At 43.6% G+C, this 25,019-nt stretch overlaps 1 protein-coding gene across 3 annotated transcripts in view; it reads left to right on the top strand.

Moving 5' to 3' along the window:
* Positions 1 to 8,525: 8,525 nt before the first annotated feature.
* CYFIP1 (cytoplasmic FMR1 interacting protein 1) overlaps positions 8,526 to 25,019 on the top strand; it is a 95,108-nt gene continuing 78,614 nt past the window's right edge. For all 3 annotated transcript variants that reach the window (XM_032638069.1, XM_032638068.1, XM_032638067.1), the window contains exon 1: positions 8,526 to 8,626. The gene's annotated coding sequence lies outside the window, so the exon portion shown is untranslated. The remainder of the gene's footprint in view (positions 8,627 to 25,019) is intronic.

Here is a 25,019-nt window from a genome sequence, read left to right as displayed (position 1 = left end):
TTCTTCCTTTTTACTTTGGATGTTTTTTTTTTTTTTTTCTTGCCTAACTGCTCTGGGTAGGTCTTCCAGTACTATGGTGAACAGAAGTGGTGAAAGTGGTTTATCCTGGAGAATGTTTCCTGTTCACTTGAGAAAAATGTGTATTCTGCTGTTGTTGATTGGAGTGTTCTGTATATTTCTTCAGGTCCAATTGATTTCAAAAAATTATTATAAAGCTACGGTAAAAAAAAAATAAAAAAAAAATAAAGCTACGGTAATTATGATATACAGTAATCACAACACTGTGGTCCTGGCATAAAGACAGACATACAGACCAGTGGAATAGAATAAAAAGCCCATAAATAAACCCTCACATACATGGTCAAATGATTTTTGACCAGATAAGGAAAGGAAATAGAGTACTTTAACAATGTTCCCTTAGCATATTAATCATAGTTTTAAAAAAAATTCCTAATCTGATAATTCCAACATTCTTGCCATATCTGAGTCTGGTTCTGATGCTTGCTCAGTCTCTTCAAACTGGTTTTTTTTTTTTGCCTTTTAGTTGTTGACTAAAAGTATATATATACACAGCCTAAAAGTTGAGAATTATGCTTTCTTCGGTGGACTAACTGAGGACTTCAAGTCCAGGAGGCAGCATCTCAAGTAACCCTGAGAAAAGTTCTCTGATGAGGCAAGGCAGGAGCTAGAATATATAGGAGTTTTGCAACAAAGGGCAGGTGGTCTGAACATCAAAAGATTATTGTTAATTAAAGAAAACGAGATAGATCAAGTTAAGGAATTTATCACTTTTCTATGTATGGGAAGATGCAAGACTCTGGGATTACTGAAATCATTTCGTTGATATGCACCTCGGAAGGGAGTGGCTGCTGTCTGATGGCTGCTACACGGCAGGTATTCAGTGTTTCCTTCCCCAGCTCATGGAGGGTTGCAATCGCTGAGGACGGTGACATCGTGTTTACTGATGTGGCAGGCAATATTTTATTTCTCATAGTATACCTTGTAATTTTTGTTGAAAGACAAAAATGTTGTACAGGATTAAAACAATCTGTGGTAAATAAGCATTTACAGATGTGGTGGTAAGGTGTGGAGGGATGGGTAGCATTCCATAGACCATGAAATATTAGTTCTCAGTCTTTTAGGGAGACTGTACCCCTGAGCTGTGAACTTCACAGCTCTCCCCCTCCTTTATGTGGGACAGGATGGCTAGAGGGGCTGGCATTATTTCCCTTCATTCAGGTTGGTTATGCTCTGATAAAGCTCCAATAAGTTACGCTTTGTTGAGGTAGTTCTCTTGAGGGCAGGCTTTGTTAAGAACAGACTGCTCTGGCATATTTCAAAATGGTTCCTTTCCCCCTCTCTCTGTTGTAATCACAAGGCAATTTTTTTTCTCTAATCCTTACTATAAGTAACTGGTAAGGCTCCTGGAGATCAAACACACAAAATCACAAGCACACCTGTAACAGGGAGGAGTTAAATCTGACCACACATTGACCTGTTTCTTGTACTTTAACCTTTGCTTCCTGTTGCTTTTGTTCACTAAAAGGATACTGTCTATACACAATGGCCTGCCTCAGGGAACCCTGCCCCTCTGCCTGAATGTTAACCCAAGGTGCCTTTGTTCAGGGAAGCATCCTGACCCTGTCCACCTGTGGATGGCTGCAAGAAAGAAGAAACTAACACATCCCCTCCCCGAGGCTGGCCATTCCACGGGACATTTGAAAATCTTATGGATTTTTCCCTTTACTTCTTCATCTCCTCCCCCTCTCTGTTCTATAAAAAAAACTGGCATCCAAACCCCGATAAGATGTTTTTTTGAGACATTAGTCTACGCTCTTCTCGGTCTGCTGGCTTTCAAAATAAACTCGTATTCCTTACCTCAACACCTCGTCTCCCAATTTATTGGCACGTATTGGCCTGTTGGGTGGTGAGCAGAGTGAGGTCGGACTCGGTAACACACCCATCTAGGAATGGTCGCTTCTGGAGTTTTAAACTCTCAGACTTTTCCACACTGAGCCTCCAACAATTCATCAGTTTCAGTTTAGGATTCTTACCCTGATGCTAGCTCCCACAGAAGTTTCTATTCATGGGTTTCTGCTTTGGTGAGTTCTGATTCTCTGGATCTACTTGTGTGTCTCTCTGATTTTATGGGTCAGCAATTTGCCCTGTGACCTCACTTCTCTAATGGATCTAAGAAGAGTTGTTGATTTTTGGTCCATTTAGTTTTTTACTTGTTAGGACACAGGGACAACTTTCAAGCTCCTGCTATGCTAGATCAGAAACTGGATCTCTATAATTTCTCTCTCTTGTAGATATTTTCATTTTGTTCATATATTGATTTCCTGATTTCCTTTAGTTCTCTGTATGTGTTCCTATTTAGGTTATCAAGCTTAATCACTAAGACAATTGTTTCAAAGTGTTAGGTAAATTTGAAGCCTTTCTTTAGGGTCATTTTCTGGAGATTTATTTTGTTTCTTTGAATGGGTCATGCATCTGTTGAAAACTGGGCATTTGACAATCAGATACCTCTCCCAGTCTTTGCGGCCTTACTCTGTGCAGGTGTCAGTCCCCTAATCAGTGCATCATGAGGGCTCAGGGTCTTCTCAGGTGGTATACATCTTCCTTGGGCCTGTGTGTGTGCTTTTCCCCCTAATTCCTCTATATACACAGCTGCTTTTCAAAATATCTTATGTCCCTAAGAGTCTCACCCTTCTTCTTCTCAGGGCCTTGAGTGTTCTATTGTGTTCCTCCACCCACAGTCTCTTGCCCCCAGGTGCCCACAGGTCAGAAATCCCCCTGAGGCTCTCCACGGTGCCCTGCACCACACTGCTATCATCAGCCTCCAATCTGATACCCAAACTAATCCACCATTCGTGTCAGCACTCTGAGTCAGGGGAGAAAAAACAGACCCTCCAATAGCCCCCAGAGAAGTCAGAACAGTGTAGACAACTTCCTTCCGCCGTAAGGGAGGGATTGGGAATTGACTTCCTCTGAGGTATGCCTGGGTGGGGGTGGGCAAGGGTGATCAAAAACGCCACAAAATTTTCGTCTGGAATGTCTTGAGTGCGGCTGTTTCTTGGTTGTGCATTCAGTTGGCTGCTGCAGATCCTTAACTGGTTTCTAGAGTTCTCACAAAACTACTTAGGTCGGTTATGATGTTTACTTGGTGTTTCTGTGGGGAAATGAGGGCCTGGAGCTTCCTACTCTTCTTTCTTCCTCACATAAACCAATATTATCTTTTGTACCTGGTAAAATTACATGATAATTTTGAGATTCATCTATTTTGTGATGTTACTTGGATCAGTCATTCCTTCCTTTTTATTACTAATGTTCCATTGTATGAATATACCACAATTTGTTTATCTACTTTCCTAATTACATACTTTGAGTTGTTTTTAGTTTTTTGCTATTATGAATGAAGTTCATTAGAATATTCATGTACAAGTCTTTTTGTAGAGATAATTTTCATTTCTCTTAGGTAAATACATAAAAGTAGGATTACTGTACCATAGTATATATGTATACCTAACTTGATAAGAGACTTCCAAAGTAGTTTCTTCTTTGAATTGTCCTATTTTTATTGGGTTGGCGTTTTATTGTTGATCTGTAGGGGTTCTTTGTATATTGTGGATACAAGTCTTTTGTCAGTTATCTGTGTACCAGGACTGTCTTCCAGTCTGGCATTTCACTCTCTTAACATTGTCTTTAGATGAGAAGTTTAAAAAATTTTTTTGGGGGGGAGGTACGCGGGCCTCTCACTGCTGCAGCCTCTCCCGTTGTGGAGCACAGGCTCCGGACACGCAGGCTCAGCGGCCATGGCTCATGGGCCCAGCCGCTCCGTGGCATGTGGGATCCTCCCGGACCGGGGCACGAACCCGTGTCCCCTGCATTAGCAGGCGGACTCTCAACCACTGTGCCACCAGGGAAGCCTGAGAAGTTTAAAATTTTTGACCAAATCATTTATCATTTTCTTTCTAAAGGTACTGACCAAAGAGGTTAATACATTTTCTGTTCTAAGACATCTTTTCCTACCTCTACCCTAAGGTTGTGAAATTATTCTCTATGTTTCCTTCTAGAAACTTTAGCTTTCACATTTAGGTCTATGATCCATATCAAATTAATTTTTGTGTATGATGTGGGCAAAGGGGTCAGTTTTTTCCACATAGTTATGCAATTACTTAGCACCATTAAAAAAAGACTTCCCTTTCTCCATTGAATTACTTTGGCATCTTTATTAAAAATCAACTGACTGTAGAGGTGTGGGCTTATCTTAGTCTGTTTGGGCTGCTATAACAGAATACCATAGACTGGGTGGCTTATAAACTATAGAAATTTATTTCTCACAGAGTCTGGAGGCTGGGAAGTCCAAGAGCAAGGTGCTGGCAGATTTGGTGTCTGGTGAGAGCCCAGTTCCTGCTTCATGGACCTGTAACCTCACATAGTGGAAGAGATGAAGGCTTTCTCTGGAGTCTCTTTTCTATGTGCTCTAGTCCCATTTGTGAGGGCTCTATTCTCATTACCTAATCACCTTCCAAAGCCCCCACTTCTAAATAGCAACCCATTGGTGGTTAGGTTTCAACATATGAATTTTGGGAAGACACAAACATTCAGTCTATAGCAGGGATTATTTCTTACTATTCTGTTCCATTGATTTATTTGTGCATCCTTAGCCAAGACTATGCTATTTTAATTACTGTGGCTTTGTAAAATTGGTATTACTTCTTCCTTAAATGTTTTATAGAATTCACCAGTGAAGCTATATAACCTTGGAGATTTTCTTTATAGGATGGTTTTAAATTACAGATTCAACTGTTTTCTTCTACCAATATAGGACTATTCAGATTTTCGATTTTTTTCTTGTGTCATTTTTGGAAAGTCATATTTTTCAGGAAATCTATTTCTTCTGAATAAGTACATTTATTGCTATGAAGTTATTCATACAATACTTTTTATACCCTTTTATTTTGGTAAGAAACTATTGGTATCACCCTTTTTATTTCTGTTGTTGGTAATTTATGTTTTTCTAAAAACAATTTTGCTAGGGTGTAACAATTCTATTACTTTTTTTAAAAAGCCAGTGTTTGTGGGGAGGGAGGGATTCTCTTTCTATTTTTCTTTTTTTTGAAATATAGTTGATTTACAATATTATGTTAGTTTCAGGTGTACAGCAAAGTGATTGAGTTATCTATCTATCTCTCTATATATATATTCTTTTTCAGACTTTTTTCCATTATAGGTTATTGTAAGATATTGAATATAGTTCCCTGTGCTATACAGTAAGTCCTTGTTGCTTATCTATTTTATATGTAGTAGTGTGTATCTGTTAATTCCAAACTCCTAATTTATTCCTGGGGGAAGGGGTGGATTTTCTTATTCGTTCATCTGTTTTCTAGTTCATTAACCTCTGGGGTTTTTTAAAATATTTATTTATTTAGGCTGCACTGGGTCTTAGTTGCGGCATGCGGGATCTTCGTTGCGGCACGTGAACTCTTAGTAGCAGCATGCGAGCTTCTTAGCTGTGGCATGTGAACTCTTAGTTGCAGCATGCGTGTGGGTTCTAGTTCTTTGACCAGGGATCGAACCCGGCCCCCCTGCATTGGGAGAACAGAGTCTTACCCACTGGACCACCAGGGAAGTCCCTGACCTCTGTTCTTATCTTTATTATTTCTTCACTTGTACTTTCTTTGGATTTAATTTGCTTCTGTTTTTCTAACATTTTTGAGGTAGAAGTTTAGATAATTGATTTTAAACTTTTTTTGTTTTCTGCTATATGTATTTGGTGTACTAACTTTCTCTTTGAGCATTCATTTAGCTGCATCTCACAAATTTTGATGTTATTTTTTCATTATTTCATTAGTTCAACATATTTTCCAGTTTCCATTGTGATTTCTTCTTTGATCAAAGGAATATTTAGATGTGTATTATTTAGTTCTCTAATATTTGGGCATTTAAAAAGTTATCTTTTGTTACTTCAGTTCAATTTCGTGGTGATCAGAGAAAGTTCTGTATGATTTCAACCCTTTGAAATCTATTGAGACTTGTTTTACTTCCTAACATATGTTATATTTTGTGCATGATATTTGAAAAATTTAATTCTTCTCAGTAATACCTTGAGGATTCAGTATAAAGATTTTAAACATCTTTCATCAAATACAACGTATTCTGTATTTTGTTTTGTGAGGGTTAAGGGCAAATAGGTCAATTGCTTTTAACTTTTTTCTGCATCTTTACTTATTTTGGTGTCTGCCTGTTCTATCGATTACTAAGAGAGAGGTGTTCAATCTCTAATTATGACTGTGCATTTGCCTATTTCTTCTTCTGGTTCTATCAATTTTTGCAAAGTATTTCAAAGCTTATTTGGTTGCATACACACTAAAAATTGTCATTTTTTTCTGAATTAATTGACCCATTTATGTTTACCAAATGTCCCTTTTAATTTCTGGTAACACTCCTTGTCTTGAGGTCTACTTTGAATATTTATTTATTTATTTATTTGGCTGCACCGTGTCTCAGTTGCAGCTCGCGGGATTTTCCTTGCGGCATGCGGGATATTTAGTTGTGGCATGCGAACTCTTAGTTGTGGCATGTGGGATCTAGTTCCCTGACCAGGGATCAAACCCGCCCCCCTGCACTGGGAGTGCAGTCTTAGCCACTGGACCTCCAGGGAAGTCCTTTGAGATCTACTTTGATATTAATATAGTCACCCCAACTTTCTCGGGATTGGCATAGGCATGGTAGATGGTTTTTCGTCTTTTAAAATTTCAACCACTTTGTGTCCTTATATTTAAAGTATGTCTCTTTTAAACAGCCTTATATTTAGGTTTTGTTTTTATCCAATGTGACAATTTCTTTGGAGTGTTTAGTTCATTTACATTTAATGTAATTACTAATATGGTTGGATTTAAGCCTAACAGCTTGCTTTTCATTACTGTTTGTCCTGTGTGCTTTTTGCTCCTCCTTTGCTGCTTTCTTCAGATTTATATCTTAGCATTCCATTTTATTTCCTCTCTTGGATTTTTTTTTTGGCTGTGTTGGGTCTTGCTTGCTTGCCCATGGGCTTTCTCTAGTTGCCCCGAGTGGGGGCTACTCTTCGTTACAGAGCGCAAGCTTTCCACTGCGGTGGCTTCTCTTGTTCTCTTGCGGTGGGCTCTAGGCGCGTGGGCTTCAGTATCTGTGGCTCGAGGGCTCTAGAGCGCAGGCTGAGTAGTTGTGATGCATGGGCTTAGTTGCTCCACAGCATGTGGGATCTTCCCGGCTCAGGGCTCGAACCTGTGTCCCCTGCATTGGCAGGCGGACTCTTAACCACTGCGCCACCAGGGAAGCCCGGATATTTTTTAATTGCTTATTTTTTATTAATTGCTCTAGGGATTATGATATTTAAAAATTATCATAATATACCTTGAATTTGTATTTCAGCACTTCACCTACAGTATAAAAAAAACAGGAAAACAAACAAAAACAAACAAAAAAACCCAACCCTTCGGAATCTAACTTTGAGACTCAGCCCTGGGCAGAGAGATGCAATATTTCTGATTGAAAATGTGTGGGCTGGCTGGGAACCAGAAAGTCACTCAAAACCCATGTTTTGCAGGAGTGTGAGGGACCTCCAGGAGCTTCTAGAAAAAGTGGTCTCGGAATATTTAGACAACTGATAGATTCTGGTTTAGTCAGGATCCATTTTCTGCAACTTCTTGAATCATCTGGGGGACAGCCAGGAGGTAATCAAACTTCTTGTGGTTTTCAGTACCCGCTGCCCATCTTTATTGCTCTCCCTTACAACTCGGCGGGGGGCGGGGAGAGTGTAGTTTAGGGAAATTTTTCTCCTAAGCATGTTAGTGACAAGCTCACTCCACTCGGCGATTCCATAAGACGTGTTGTTTATTTGGCCTCTCAAGATTGTGTTTTGGGGCTAGTTCGTCAGGACTTCTTGTCAGCCATTCCCACAAGCCTGCGCACGCCCTTGCCCCCGGCTCAGAGGGGAGATGCGATCACTGCAGGGGCTGTACCGGGTCATTTTCTCCCAGCTGGCTCGGTTCCGGCGGCGTGTCCCAGTCGCACCCGGCTCCAGCCCGCGGAGCGCAGGTGTGCGCACCTCCTCCCTGGCTGTGGGGCGCCAGGCCAGCCCGCCTGGGTGTCCCCCCAAGTCCCTTCTGCAGCTCATCTCACCCGCCGCCCTGACCCTGTGGAGCCCCGGGACAGGGTGCGCACCCCCCGCTCTTTTTACGGCCCAAAGCGGGCAGCTTCCACGGGGAAGCGCCCCCCCCGCCCCCCCGCCCCTGCGGTCCCAGGCACAGCTGAGGTCGCCGAAGCCGGCAGGTGGCCCTGGAGGCTCTCTTCCCTGGGGAGCGTTTTCTGCGGCCGGAGGGGAGCGCGGCCCGGCATACTGCCGGACTGCGGGGTCGGGGGAGGGAGCTAGGCATGGAAGAGCGGATGGACTGGGCTGGAGAAGGAGCGCGGAGGGAGGAGCGCTAGGAGGAAGGGGCCGAGCCGGGAGAGCCCCCGCCCCGGGAGGAAGGGGAGGAGGCCGGGTGTTTCCTGGAGCATTCCCGACCCGCCTCGGTGACTCATTCGGCCGGGAAACTCCCAGGGCCCGCCCGGGACCCCAGAGCCGCCGCCGCGGACCAAGGTGAGGAACGCTGCCGCTTCCGCCCCACCCCGCCGCCCAGGTGGGATCCGGACCTCGCTCGAAACCTGGCCGGGAGGGAGCTGGAAGGCGGCGGTGCCGGGCCGGGGCCCCACGAGCGGCCGGGACTTGGACCTCGGCCGCGCGGCCTCCCCGGCTGCGCCGCCTCCCAGGATGGCCCTGGCCACCGCGCTCCGGCCCGGGAGTCGCGGACCCCTGCCCCAGCGCCCCCGGCACGTGGCGAAACTCCAGTGGGGACGGGGTACATTGGGGTTTTGCAGTTATTGTTGGAAAGCTAGGAGCAGGCGGTTTGCGCTGAGGTCGTGCATTGTGCCCCTCTCTGAGGGAAGGAGGGAGACTCTGGCCGAGCGAGACCATTTTGCAGATTCTTGGAGAGAGGAGTTTGGGGCTTTGTTAAGGAGCCGAGATTGTTACTTGGGCAGCGCGGTTCAGTATAGCCAGACTAAATTGTCTATTTCAAGCCTGAAATGCGTGCTCCTAATTCTCAGTGCTTGGTGGGCGGGAGAAAAGGGCGGAAGAGTAATTTGGCAATGGGGCTTAAGGAGCGTTTTCTAAGCCGAGAGAGGTGTCCGGACCACGTCCACTATAGTGTCAGGTCTGAACGGAAGGATAGCGTTGCTTATGAAGCCCCGTGTTGGACGGTCTGCGCTTCTGTGGGAGACCTGGGAGTTTCCCTTTATAGGAGAGGAGGGTGCTGTGCGCCTCGCCGCACAGTGCTTGGCCGAAGCTGGTGAGCCGGGTGGTATTTCTTGGCTGTTATCGACGTGATTCCGTCAATGATCCGTGATTGAATCAGCAGTGATTCCCCTTGCCTAGCTCAGGTTGCTGTTCATGACAGCTCACCAGCGGCTGCAGCGGCTCGGGGCTCGTGCTGGAAGATCCTGCCCGGGCCGCTCGGCTGGGGCGCCGGCCTGTGACGGTGCGCGCCGGTGCCTGCCTTCCCTTCTCCCTGAAGGCCCTTCGAGGTTTTCCGAGTAAAGCGCAGATCTACACGCACGGAGCCCGAAGAAAACATTCAGGGCCACGGCAGGTTTGCGTTTGTGGGAATTCAGTTAGGAAGGTGGTGCCAACGCTGTCTTCGCGCAGCCGGCATCATCTCTGTGCCAGAGGCGAACCAGGGAAATGTGGTGGCAGACATTTCCTGTATTAATACATACATTTGTGTGCTCATAGGTCGCCCAAAGAAGAGTTACCCCCCAAGTGTTTTTGTTTTGTATGTGTGTTTACTTAAATTTATTTTTAAGTTTACACATAGTAAGATTCACTTTGTGGGGTACAGTTCAGTGAGTTTTAACAAATGCTTAGTGTAGTGTGACTCCCACCACAGTCAAGATACAGAACAGTTTTATCACCCCGCTGAACTCCTTCCTGTCCCTTTGTAGGCAACCCCATTCCCAACTCCTGACCCCTGATCTGTTCTCCATTCCTACAGTTTTGCTTTTTCCAGAATGTCATATGTGGTTTTTGAGTCTGGTTAGTTCACTTAGCATAATGCGTTTGCGATTCATCCATACTCTAGTTTGTCCCTGGGGTAAAGACATTAAAGTTTAGAACTTGTACCATAGGGTACAACCTGAGCCATTCAAATAACACTTCTGAGTCATGAGAAAAATTACAGACCTTCAGCTTATTAAAAAATTCAAACAGTACTCAGCTACATATACTAAAAGTGAAATTCCCTCAGTACTTCTATCTTGGTATGTACCCTTTTCTGTGCATACACATAGGTTTTGTTTGTGTGTGTTCTTTTTGTAACATAATGAGATTATACTGCATGTAGCATCATACCTTTTCACTTAATGATCTCGGATTATTTAAAGATGTTGGAAATCTTAACATGTTGGCACATACATATATACACATGGGTAGCCTTCATTCCTTTTAATGGCTGTATATAGTGTAGCTGCATCACAATTTATTTAATCAACCACCTGTTAATTGACATTGTTATTTTACGTTTGTCACCCCCATAGTCAATGCTTGTGTGTATATCTTTATGTATATACTCAAGTTTATCGTTCTGGAAGTAAATTAGGGTCTAAATAATAGCTAACATTCCTTGAGTACTTACTTTGCTCCAGCATCGTTCTAAGCCAGGGCTACTTTTCCTGTAAAGGTCCAGATAGCGGCTACTTACAGCTTTGCAGGCCGTGTGGTCTCTGTCACAGCCTCCCCAGTTGCACTGTTGCAGCAGAAGTCGGCACAGACAGTCTGTAATGAATGAGTATGGCTGTGCCCCAGTAGGACTTTGCTTGTAGAAGCAGACCACGGGCTGTAGTTCGCTAACTCCTGAGTGCTCTACATACTAATTATTCTCACGACCCTCAGAGGTGGGTGCAATTATTACTCCCACTTTATGGATGAGGAACTGACCAAGAGGTGAAGTATGTGCCTAAAGTTACATGCCTGGTAAGTGGCAGAGCCAGACTTAGAATCCAGCCGTCTGACTGCACACTCATAAGTTAAAAATTAGAAAGAAGCACGGGCTTCCCTGGTGGCGCAGTGGTTGAGAGTCCGCCTGCCGATGCAGGGGACCACGGGTTCGTGCCCCGGTCCGGGAAGATCCCACATGCTGCGGAGCGGCTGGGCCCGTGAGCCATGGCCGCTGAGCCTGCCCATCTGGAGCCTGTGCTCCTCAATGGGAGAGGCCACAACAGTGAGAGGCCCGCGTACCGCAAAATAAAAAGAAATTAGAAAGAAGCTGTCAGTAATGCCTTCTGCAAAATGTTAGACCCTAGGACCTGACCCTCACACACCTATTGAATCACTTACCGGCGATTTTTTGAAGGCACTGTGCTTGCTCAGGTACCACTCCAGGAGCACCTGCCTCCACTCCCCAGGTGGGCCAGTGTTCCCTCAGTCTGTGTGACAGTCTGAGTCCTGGCTTTTGATCTGCGTTTCACTAGCACCGGTTTATAGAGGGGTCAGCTCAGTCAGTGCCTGGGGTTGCCCACTAGCCAGTGGGAAGAAAGATACATTTTGGCAGGTGTGATCAAGTTGGGTCTTGGCAAATCTACTGCTTTGACTGTTGTTGATGTCTGCTGTATGTTCACCTGAGCCCCGGTGGGTATGTTGCTTGGACTACCTTCGACCATTTTTCTTCTTTGGTGTCATGGGAAAAGCACCTATTAGGTTGTGATGAAGATCCAATGAGGTGTAATATATAGAGGAAATGTACTGTAAGGGGCTGTTACTATTCGTGCTATGTTTTCTAAAGCTTTTATATAACTAACCAGTCCTAGCTACTCATTGTTTTTGCAACCAAAATAAGTATAGCATGGGTTATCCACATCTATGTAATTTAAAAACTTTATTTTAGCCAGGGCACTAAGGTCAGAAAAATAAATAAAAGGCAGATTGGAAAGAGAAAATAAAATTGTCCCTTTTTGCAGATGGTATCTACATAGAAAATCCAAGGAATCTATGAAAAAACTATTAGAACTAGTAGGTGAAGTTTAACAAGGTCACAAAATGCAGTCAACATATGTAAGTCAGTCTTATTCTATATACAAGCAATGTGCAATTAGAAAGTGAAATTTTAAAAAATACCACTTTCAGCAGCTTCAAAAAATCAAATACTTACATATAAATTTAATAAACCACATGCAGGATCTATATGCTGAAAACTACAAAATGCTGATGAATGAATCATAGATCATGTAAATAAATGGAGAGGCACATTGTGGTCATGGGTTGGAACACTCAACATAGTAAAGATGTCAGTTCTCTCCAAATTGATCTATAGATTTAATACAATTCCAATCAAATACTGCAGCAAAAAAATATTTTAACTTTATTGATGTATAATGTACATACTATAAAATTTACCTACTTCAAGTGGGCAGAGATTTTTAGTAGATTTACGGAGTTGGGCAGCAGCACCATAACCCAGTTTTGGAACATACGGATCTCACCCCAGTAAGATCGCTCATGACCTTTCACAGTTAATCCCCATTCGTAGGCCCTATTCCAGCTAATCACTAATTTGCTTTCTTTTATAGATTTGCCATTTCTGGACATTTAACATAAACGAAAGTGTACAATTTGTGGGCTTTATGTGTGGCTTCCTTCACTTAGCATAATGTTTTTGGAGTTTATCCCTGTTCTAGTATGTACCAGCATTTCATTCCTTTTTTTTTTTTTTTTTTTTTTTTTTTTTTGCGGTACGTGGGCCTCTCACTGTTGTGGCCTCTCCCGTTGCGGAGCACAGGCTCCGGATGCGCAGGCTCAGTGGCCATGGCTCACGGGCCCAGCTGCTCCGCGGCATGTGGGATCTTCCCGGACCAGGGCACGAACCCGTGTCCCCTGCATCGGCAGGCGGACTCTCAACCACTGCGCCACCAGGAAAGCCCTCATTCCTTTTTTGTTGCATTGTATTCCATTGTAGGGATATATCACGTTTTGTTTAACCATTCATTAGATCCATTTTTTGCCTGTTATGAATAACTGCTGCTATGAAGACTCATGTACAAGTCTTTACGTGGGCATATGTTATAATGTCTTTTGGATAGAAATCTAGAAGTGTTCTTGCTGGGTCATAAGATATTTTTGTTTATTAGAAGTCTCAGGAGGATGTTTTTTTTGTGTGTGTGTGTGGTATGCGGGCCTTTCAGTGTTGTGGCCTCTCCCGTTGCGGAGCACAGGCTCCGGACGCGCAGGCCCAGCGGCCATGGCTCACGGACCCAGCCGCTCCGCGGCATGTGGGATCCTCCGGACCGGGGCACGAACCCGTGTCCCCTGTATCGGCAGGCGGACTCCCAACCACTTGCGCCACCAGGGAAGCCCAGGAGGATGTTTTTATAGATAAAAGACAAACTGACTCTAAAATTTATATGAAGGGGAAAATAAATTGGAATATCTGAAAAAAAATGATTCAAAAATAAATTGGGGAAATCACCTTGCCTGATTTTTTTTTTACTATAATAAAATATAAATAACCCAAAATTTACCATTTTAACCATTTTAAGTGTACAGTTTAGTAGCATTAAGTTGTACAGCCATTACCACTATCCATCCCCTAAACTTCTTCTTCATCCCAAACTGAACCTCTGCACTTATTTATTTCTTTATTTTCTTGAAGTATAGTTGATGTACAGTGTTTCAGGTGTACAGCAAAGTGATTCCATTTTGTATATATACACATATATATACACACACATACACACATATCTGTTCTTTTTCAGATCTTTTCCATTATAGGTTATTATAAGATATTGAATATAGTTCCCTGTGTTATACAGTAGGTCCTTGTTAGTATATTTTATATATAATAGTATCTGTTAATCTCAAATTCCCAATTTATCCCTCCCCCCACTTCCCCTTTGGTAACCATAAGTTTGTTTTCTATGTCTGTGTCTGCACCCACTTAAACACTAACTCCCCATTCCCTTATTCCTCCAGCTCTTGGTAGCAACCATTCTACTTCCTGTCTATGAACATGACTATTCCAGACACCATTTAAGCATTGCTATGAACATGGTAATTCAATGTTTAATTTCTTTGAGCAGTTGTCATACTGTTTTCCATAGCAGCTTCACCAGCCTTTATGTGTACCAACAATGTACAAGGGTTCCAGTTTCTTCACATCCTCACCAACACTTGTTATTTTCTGGTGTTTTTTTTTTTTTTTTTTTTTTTTTTTAAATAATAACCACCCTAATGGGTGTGAAGTAGTATCTCATTCTGGTTTTGATTTGCATTTCCCTAATGCTTAATGATGTCAGTCATCTCTTCATGTACTTATTTGCCATTTGTGTATCTTCTTTACAGAAATGTCTATTCAAATCCTTTGTCCATTTTTTAATCGTGTTGTTTGTTTTTTTTAGTGTTGAGTTGTAGGAATTCTTTATATATTTTGGATAACAATCCCTTATCAGATATATGATTTGCAAATATTTTCTCCCATTCTGTGGGTTATCTTTTCATTCTCTTGTCCTTGGGTGCACAAAGGTTTTTAATTTTCATGACCAGTTTATCTACTTTTTCTTTTGTTGCTAGTGCTTTTGGTGTTATATCCAAGAAATCATTGCCAAATCCAGTGTCATGAAGATTTTCTCATATGTTTTCTTCTAAGAGTTTTATAATTTTATCTCTTCTGTTTAGCTTTTTGGTTCATTTGAGTTAATTTGCATATATAGTGTAAGGTGATGGTCCAATTTAATTCTTTTGCATGTGGATATCCAGTTTTCCCAGCACCATTTGTTAAAAAGACTGTCCTTTCTTCAGTGAATGGTCTTGACACCCTTGTTGAAAATCATTTGACCATATATACAAGGGTTTATTTCTGGGCTCTTTATTGTTTCATTGGTCAGTGTGTCAGTCTTTATGCCAGTACCACACTATTTTGATTACTGTAGCTTTATAGTAAGTTTTGAAATCAGTAAATGTGAGACCTCCAGCTTTGTTGTTCTTTTTCAAGATTGTTTTTGCTATTCTGGGTCTTTTGAGATTCCATGTTAATCAATGTGGGTTTTTCTATTTTTGCAAAAAATGCTTTTGGAATTTTGAAGGGGGTTACATTGAATCAGTAGATGGCTTTGGATTATATTATAAATTTTCTTTTTGTTTTTTGGCTGCCCTGTGTGGCTTGCAGGATCTTAGTTCCCTGACTAGGGATCAAACCCAGGCCCGTGGCAGTGAGAGTGTGGAGTCCTAACCACTGGACTGCCAGGGAATTCCCTATATTGTCATCTTAATAATATTGAGTCTTCCAATTCATGAACATGCAATATCTTTCCGTTTGTGTCTTTAATTTCTTTCAGCAGTGTTTTGTGATTTTTAAAATTTATTTATTTTATTTATTTATTTTGGCTGCGCCGGGTCTTATTTGCAGCATGCAGATCTTCGTTGCGGCATGCATGCGGGACCTAGTTCCCTGGCCAGGGATCGAACCCAGGCCCCCTGCATTGGGAGCGCAGAGTCTTAACCACTGGACCACCAGGGAAGTCTGTGTTTTGTAATTTTTAGTGTATGAATCATTCATCTCCTTGGTTAAATTTATGCTTTTTTTTGTTTGTTTGTTTGCGTCGGGTCTTCATTGTGGCATGTGGGTTTTCTTTCTCTAGTTGCGGCTCACGGGCTCCGGAGACCCTGGGCTCTGTAGTTTGCAGCACATGGGCTCTCTCGTAGAGGCCCGCGAGCTCAATAGTTGTGGCGCCCAGGCTTAGCTGCCCCGCGGCATGTGGGATCTTAGTTCCCCAACCAGGGCTCGAAACTGTGTCCCCTGCTTTGGAAGGCAGATTCTTTACCACTGGACCACCAGGGAAGTTCCTAAATTTATGCTTAAGTTTTTTTTCTTTTTGATGCTATTGTAAATGGAATTGTTTTTTTAATATTTTTTTTGGAATATTCATTGCTAATGTATAGAAATGCAGCTGATTTTTATGTGTTGCTTTTGTATCCTGCAGCTTTGCTTAATTCATTTATTAGCTGTAACAGGTTTTTTTGTGGTTTTTTAGGATTTTCTACATATAAGATCATGTTCTCTGTGGTTTCATGTATTCTGAGGTTGTTTCATTAGGTGAATATGTTAATAGTTGTTACATCTCACTGGTGGAGTGACCATTTTGTCATAATGTTTCTAGTGACAATTTTTGTTTTCAAGTCTATTTTGTCTAATATTTATCTAATATTAGTATAGCTACTTCTGGCCACTTTTGGTTTCTCTTTGCACGTTATATCTTTTCCCATCCTTTTCGTTTCACCCTCCTTGTATCTTTGAATTTAAAATTTGTCTCACAGCATGTTTTTTTAATCCATTCTATCAATGTCTGCCTTTTGATTGTCTATTCCATTTACACGTAATGCAGATAACTTATATGGTAGGATTTACATTTGCCATTTTGTTATTTGTTCTTTTTGTATCTGGAGACCCTTTGGCCATAAGTGAGGGGCTTAGGGACAGAGCTTACACTCTGTAGGAGCCAGTAGAGAACGTAGCACCATGAATGGGGCTTAAACATGGCAACTCTGGCCTGAATTCAGGCTATCTAATAAGATTTCAGAGCACTCCAGGGATAAGATTTGCATTTATATGAACTTTCTGTGTTAAAGGCCTCTCAGAACATGGTCTCAAGAACATAGGGATGTGTTTTTTACCTTTGTGTTGGTCTGAGCCTGGTGTGCACTTGTGCTCTTCAGCAGAAGCTCGTTGAGCATTCGTTTACCTGGGTGTGCCCCATCCAACTTCATGACTGCCTCACCTCCACACAAGGCTGTGGGGACAGAAATCACAGGCCTTGAACTGTGGCTTTCACAATTTTTAGTTGTGAATAAGACAAATGGACAGTGATAGCTACTGTGACTTTTGAAACAAGCATATTTGTGATTTGTATTTATATCTCAGATACTTCACTGGCCAAGGTTGTCAGGCCCTGTTCTTCACTCTCTCGGGGGAATTTTGTTCCACAGGAGAGAAAAACCAATGCCTAGAGAGCAGTGAGTTTCATCTCGGAACCTGATTTGACAGCCAGAATTTTATGTTCAGAGCTAGCATGGCCATTCCTTGTGCCTGTGTTGTCCTGGCCAGGACTGGGGTGGCGGGGGAGGGTGGGCGATGATTCATCCTTGAAGATACTCACAGAAGAAGGTACACTTTGCTCTGAAGAACCACACCGCCCCAAGTCAGAAGTGGTGATGAGGACTTGCATTATATTTAAATCCCTATCTAAAGCTTGACCTACTCAAGCTGTTCCATTTTAAAGAATTTTCGTCTTTTTCCACAAATCCTGCTTGGAAGGACCAGTCACCATAAAACCAATGAGCTTTAAAACCACCTGGACTCTTGACTGATTGGGGTTGTCTGTCCCCAGGGGTCATGGAATAACTAAGTGTGTTAAATCAAGCAGACCTGTGCATGTGTACGATAATTTCACAGATTCTGGAGAGTAGAGTTTTGCTCCTGCCCTGGAGACCACGCTGATAAGGGTTTTGTACGTGCAAGTTGGGTTTCTTCCTTTGCTTTGATTGAGGTGGGGGTGTGTGTATTAGTCAGGATTCTCCAGAGAAACAGAACCAATAGGGTATGTTTATATATAGAGAGATTTATTTTAAGGAATCGGCTCACGTGACCATGGAGGCTGGCAATTCTGAATTCAGAGTAGGCAGTCTGAGACCCAGGAAGAGTTGATGTTGCAGCTTGAGTCCAAAGGCCCTCTGGGGGCAGAATTCAAATCCAAAGAGGACCTCGGTTATTTTCTCTTAAGGTCTTCAACTGTTTGGACGAGGCCCACCCACACTATGGAGGGTCATCGGCTTTACTCAGAGTGTGCCCATTTAAATGTAAATCACACCTAAGAAATACCTGCACAGCAACATCTAGACTAATGTTTGACCAAAAACTGGATTATACCATAGCATAGTCAAGGTGACACATAGAATTAATCATCATAGGAGGTAGTTTTTCTTTTGTATTTTAATTTGCATTTTCGGTAGTTGCCTCCTCCAACAAAGATTGGCTTCAAGGTAAGCCTCATGCAAAGGGTGGAAAGGGATCTGGGGGGGATCCCTGCCCTCTGGAACTGCCAGCTGAGCCAGGGAAGAATCAACACTGCCTACCCTCCCTCCACCAGGAAGAGGGAACACATCCTTCCACATGGCACTGCCAGACCTTGCACACAAGCACTGAGAGGCTGTGACCCTCTCAGTGGCCACAGATGGCCCCAGGTAGACCAGAGGTGGATACAGCAGAGTTAGTTCACTCCGGGAAGCCTCTGCCAGGATGGCTGAGGTCTGGGGCAGCTGTCATGGAAGATGTGACTTCCTGCCCTGCACTTCTGTGTGACCCTGAGCTGGGTTCTCTGTGTATCACCTGGTCCCCAGTGGCACATTTTGGGCTTGCCCCCACAAGTTGTGTGGAATTGGTTGTGACTCTGGAAGGGCTCTTGAGAAGCTCTTGGAACTCTCAGTTGTCTTGATTCTGCCTTGAGGTCAGGGCAGGCAGGAAAATGTGCTGTATTATAGGGCCTGTGGGGTGTGACTCAGCCTAGGGGTCCCCCCGGACTGGGGCAGAGGCAGCCCGGGTGCTGCGGCGCTGTGGGCCTCGGCTCGTCGTGCGGAGACACAGCCGTGCGTGCCCTTCCTGCGGACTCCAAGCGTGAAAGGCTCGAATTCCATCCGAGTTAGCCCCCGTTGTGTTTTGCGCGGGTGTGTTTAGGGAACTCTGTGCCTCCGGAGCCTGTGATTGGCTTTACAGCGACTGGGGGCGTGCAGCCCGCTGGACAGCACCCCCGGCTCTCCCCGAGGGCCCAGCTTCCGCCCGCTGGGGACACGAGCGTCGCCGTCTGTCCCAGGTCCCCTAGCCGCGGTCGGGCCAGGCCGCCTTCACACTCCTGCACGGCTCTCTAGGCCTTAGAGCCGGGCGGTTCCCTTCCTTTTCCTGGCCTTCTGCCCCTTCTGTACCTTCAGCCAGCAGCTCCCTGGAAGGGGTGGGGGAGGGCAGCGCCCACCCAACGCACCACGGTCCCGGGCGTCAGCGTCAGCCCGAGGTGATGCCTCAGGTTGCTTGAAGAAGCTAATTATGTACACTTATCAGTATTTCTCTTTTCATCTTTTATCTGCTTCTTTGTTAGCAGGAATCGCAGCATTTCAGGGCCCAGTCATTGTCGACTGCTCACTTCATCCCTAAAAGGTCTCCGTGGGTGTGCCCCGGTGGGTGTCTCTGTCCACGCGCTGAATAAGGCATGAAGTGCGCACAGTCCATAATAGCTAGAGAGCTTGAAAAGACGCGGGAGGCAACCCTGAATTTGCCGGTTGGTTGTGGCGGCCTTGTGCCAGTTGTAGAACTCCCCAATGCCACATGCTTGGGGCCAGGCTGGTGAACTCTAGTGGGCCTGCGCCTGCCTGGGGCCGCAGGTCCTCCTGCCTTTCTGCGTGCCTGGCATCTTTGCAGGAACGAACCCTTTTGAAAGGCTTGTATGTTAGCTAGGGCTCCTGCATCAAGGTACCACAGACTGAGGGGCTTAAACAGCGGATATTTATTTCCTTGGGGTTCTGGAGGCTGGAAGTCCAAGATCAGGGTGTCAGCAGCATTGGTTCTTTCTGAGGCCTCTGTCCTTGGCATGTAGATGGCCACTTTCCCACTGTGTCTTCGCATGGTCTTCCTTCTGTGCCTGTGCGTGTCCTGATCTCCCCTTCTTGTAAAGGGCACCAGTCACATTGGATTAGGACCCACCCTATGACCTCATTTTACTAATTACCTCTGTACATCTCCAAATGTAGTCAGTCTGAGGTACTAAGAGTTGGGACCTGGAAGGGGGATGCAATTCAGCCCCTAGCAGTTCATTTAGTTACAGTGATGAGGTGCCTGTGAGCCATTGGTGCTTGCTGCTCCTTGAGGACGTGGCAAGGAGGCGGGAGAAGATGTGTAGCTATCAGGGAGGCTTAGTTCCTCGTCCTCGTGAGGCAGAAATACAGACACTCCAGCGTTTTCTTCTATCGCTTCAAAGGATTATATGGTCCACCCTGTGTCGGAGACTACTGCCCTAAAACGTTTTCTCAAAGTGTGGGCCAGAGACTCCAACCTCAGAATCAAGAGGTGTGTGTGGGCCGGGCATTAAACATGCAGGTGCCCACGGCACTCAGCTCCACCAAGTCAGGACAGGGTGTGAGAGAGCATTTGTGCCGATCTCTGGTGATTGTCTGTTTCAGTTACAGCCAGCTCATACCCCTGGGGTGCTGGGCAGCAGGAGCCCACTTTCAGGATTTTATGGTACTCTGAATAAAGCACAGGCAGACCTCATTTAATTGCTCTTTGCTTTCTTGCACTTCACAGATAGTACATTTTTTACAAATTGAAAGTTTGTGGTAACCCTACATCAAGCAAGTCTGTCGGTGCCATTTTTCCTTCAGCATTTGCTAACTTCATGTCTTTGTGTCACATGTTGGTAATTCTTGCAATATTTTAAACTTTTAAATTATTTTTATATTTGGTATGGTGATCTATGGTCAGTGATCTTTGATGTTACTATGACTTGCTGCAGGCTCAGATGATGGTTAGCATGTTTTAGCAATAACATTTTTTAATTAAGGTATGTACATTGTATTTGTTTTTTGAAGAGTTGATAGCCATTATTTAGTCTCTCGATGCCAAGTAATTCTGAGCCGCTTTTACATTACCACAATGGCATGCTTTTCAAAACACATTTCTAGCACCCTTATTATTTTCCCTCCAGTATTGTCATCAAATACTCCTGGTTGACATTCCTATGGGACTCTTGGCCTGTCGTCTCTGCTATCACACATTATTTCCAACTCAAAAGCAATACTAAAATACAGTGAATTTCCAGTCTTGACAAATACCACTGTCAAAAATACAGTCTTGAATTTCTTGTGCGCAATGTTAAATAAAAATATTCTACTGTTTACCTAAAAGCATGGCAGAGTTTGAATGGTGGCAAAGGGGATATGGGACATTTGGGGCAGCAGCAGCATGAATCAATCACATAGTAGAGAATGATCATAAAAACACTAGCTAGTAGTTATTAAGCACTTCTGTGTATTCGCCACTGTTATTTAGACCAAGTCTGTACATTGTTTTTGTTTTTGTTTTTTTTTTCTGCGGTACGCGGGCCTCTCACTGTTGTGGCCTCTCCCATTGCGGAGCACACGCGCAGGCTCAGTGGCCATGGCTCACGGGCCCAGCCACTCCACGGCATGTGGGATCTTCCCGGACCGGGGCACGAACCCGTGTCCCCTGCATCGGCAGGCAGACTCTCAACCACTGCGCCACCAGGGAAGCCCTGTACCTTGTTTTTAAGAAATAATGCTATTGCACACTTAATAGACTACAGTATAGTGTAAACATAACTTTATATGGTCTGGGAAACCAAAAACCTTTATTTGCTTTATTGTGATGGTCTGTAACTGAACCTGCAGTATCGCTGAGGTATGCGTGTACTCACCCTGTCAGCTTTGTAGTAGCCTGAAAATGTTTGTTTGCAAAAACTCTTACCTCTTGATGACTTTTTAATTACCAAAGCGGGGGTGGGGGGGGGATGTAGACAATTAGAACTATTCAGGAAGGAACTTTGAATAGGTGGCCTTAGGGCCCGGTGGCTGCAGGCAGAGCTACTAGCTGCTGCCTAACCCCCAATCACTGACAAGGCAGTGATTACACATTTAGGCTCAGCCTGAAACCTGAAATCTCACATATATGTATATTAAACTGTTCGTTGTGGGCGATTCCTTAATGTGCAGAGGCACGGAAAATGTTGAATAGTATATGAACCCTCAACAGTGGTCTGGGCTCACCTGTAACCCCTGCCCACACCGTGCTGTTGTGAAGCAAGTCCCAGGAGCACTGTCTCACCTGAGTCATAAACAAACACTTCATTCAGTACATGTCTCCAAGAGAGAGGAGTTCTACTTAAAAACATCAATGCTCTTGGAGTTTTGCTGCTTTTTTCTGGGCCAGAGGTGGAAATGGTTTTGAGTTTTTAAAGACCTCTCGCTATTTTGTGTAAGCTGGTTTCTTCAGATCCTAAAAATCTGGGAAGTGTAAAATTATTAAGTAATTGAAGCTAAACATTTGGAGTGTATATATATTAAACAAAGCCCACCATTCTGCAGTGGTCTGAAGCATTTGATTATAGAACGAAAATGATCACTTCTGAGGGCTGATTTGCCTGAGGACGCGTGGTCCCTGGCCCAGATCTCCGATAGGTCTGTCAGAAGTTTTCTTTAGGAGTGCAGGACTCTGGGCAGACAACAGGGGTTTCCAAGGCAGTTGATCTGATCCGAAAGATGCGTTTCACTCTGCGGTGGACGCAGGTGTGTAACTTGTTCTGCGTCACAGCAGTGAGGCTTACCGAAACACCTGCAGTCACGGACGCATCTGTTTTCAACGTTTTTCATTCCCTTTCCCTTATGTTCACAAAAAGTTTTCAGAGAGATATTCCATTTTTTACTCTTTTTAAATAATTTCAACCTTACAAAAATTGCAAAAATGAAAATAATACAAAGAACACATGACAAAACTCTTTTACATCAATTTGAGGCCCTTCATCCCCCAGTGCCTGTGTGTATTTCCTAAGGTTAAGGATATTCTCTTACATACCCACAGAACCATGACCAACCCTGGCCCTTTATAGAAAATGTTTGCTAATCCCTGTGCTAGAGAATCCATTGCACATATTAATGTGCAAGAGTTTTCCTCACAGTTTACAATGAGAAACACCCCGTCATAGGGAGCTTCAGGAGACAGCACACAGACTGGTTCATTCGCTCAGTGGAATAGTATGCGTCTGTCAGAACAGCACTTCAGAGCAGCATGTGACAGTGTGTGGATGCCTCTTAGTAATAGCAGTGAAAAAAGTGAGTCAGGCAAGTACGTATATTGATAGCATAATATCCCTTTTATAAAGACTGAATTTTAAAAGTGCCTTTTTGCGAATATGTATAGATGAGGTGCAGCTTGTACAAAAGAAGGCAGGGGATTGATGCCCAGGTGGAATTTGCTGTATATCACAGGCAGGACCCTGGCTTTTGTTGTGGACAGGTGGTTCACCTGTCTTTATGGCATCATTTTAACATAACAAGGTGAGAACGGGCCAGGGTCTAGGAACTATTATGCATCCAACAAAAAAATTCCTAACATCAATCAGTTACTGAACTTTTTATGGATCTCAATATTACTTTTAAGTTACTTCTTTGAGATTGCCTGCTGCCTCAGAACTGTTTCTCAGACGGGCGATTGTTTGACTTCTGACAGAGGGTCAGCAGTTTGCTCAGGCGGGGGCTGTGCGTTAGAAACTGCTCCCTTCTCTGGTTGGGGCTGGCACAGTTCTTCCTACTTGGTTGGGACTGGCACAGTTCTTCCTACTTGGTACATTTATAAGTGAAAGAGGGAATTCCAAAGGCAAAAGGCTGAAAAGTTGATATGGTAAAAATTTTAAACTGAGGTTTCAAAGAAAAAAGTAAGTGACATAAGAAGGCAAGTAGTGTGACCTGGGAAAATTTTTTGTAGCAACTTTCACACAGTTTTAATGTCTTTAATAAAGAGGTATAGTTGAGTACTTGACATTGATTAGGAAAATACCGAGATTTCAAAGGACAAAATAACAAGAAAACAAACCAAGCTGGCAAGTCACAAAAGAAAGAAAAAAAAGGGTTACTGTATAAAAATTTGTTCAACTTTAATAAGAATAAAAGTAATGCAAATTAAAAGAACATTTAGATGCGGTTCCACTTATTAAATTGTAAAAATGCAAGTGATCCCTGGATGTTGTGATGAGGTGCCATGCTGGTGTCTGGCGGACCCTGTGGGAGGGCACCTCACCTGAATCCACCTGTAACTTTCTAAAAATTGAGAAATAATTGACATACATTATGTTAGTTTCAGATATAATGATTTGATATCTGGATATATTGTGAAACGATCACCACAGCATGTCTAGTTAACATCCATCACTTTACGTAGTCACAAAAAAATTTTTCTCTTGTGATGAGAACTTTTAAGATCTGTTTTCTTAGCGACCTTCAAATATGCAATACAGTGTTATTTACTGTAGTCACCATGCTGTACATTACGTCCCCATGACTTATTTATTTTGTAACTGGGAGTTTGTACCTTTTGACCACCTTTACCCAGTTCTCTCACTCCCTGCCTCTCACACCACCAAGCTATTCTCTATCTATGAGTTTTGTTTCCTTCCTTCCTTCCTTCCTTCCTCCCTCCCTCCCTCCCTTCCTTCCCTCCTTCCTTCCTTCCTCCCTCCCTCCCTCCCTCCCTCCCTGCCTCCCATCCCTCCCTCCCTGCCTTCCTTCCTTCCTCCCTTTCTTTTTAAGATTCCACATACAAGTGAGATAATACAGTATTTGTCTTGCTCTGCCTAACTTATTTCACTTAGCATAATACATGTCTTGGCTACTGTAAATAATACTACAGTGAATATGGGGTGCAGATATCTTTTTGAATTAGTGATTTTGTTTCCTTTGGATAAATGGCCAGAAGTGGGATTGATGGATCATCTCCTGCAGCTGTGAAGACATTCATGCGATTTAAGAATCCCCTCCTGGGATGTGCAGCCGAGGAAGTCATCTGGAAACACCGTCGTCCCTAGCTATCCGCCGGGAGTTGGTTCCAGGAGCTCCCGTGCATACCAAAATCCACAGATGCTCAAGTCACTTATATGAGATGGAAGTTGTACCATGAATACAGTCAGTCTACCATATCCCCAGGTTTTGCATCTGTGGATACAGAGGACCGATTATACTGGACCTTTCTGCCCAGATACGGTCATCTTAGGCTTTTCTCTAGAAGGTAAAAATTTGTTAAAAGGCTCACATGAAGGGAAGGCTTAGGACTGCTGGGTCGGAGTTCTTGGTGAGCCTTTATGAGGCTGTGTAAGCAAGGATGAGGCCACCTTCCGGTATGGAG

Source organism: Phocoena sinus, chromosome 7, assembly GCF_008692025.1.
Source record: "Phocoena sinus isolate mPhoSin1 chromosome 7, mPhoSin1.pri, whole genome shotgun sequence".
Lineage (NCBI taxonomy): Eukaryota > Metazoa > Chordata > Mammalia > Artiodactyla > Phocoenidae > Phocoena > Phocoena sinus.
This window is presented reverse-complemented; position numbering and strand designations above follow the sequence as displayed.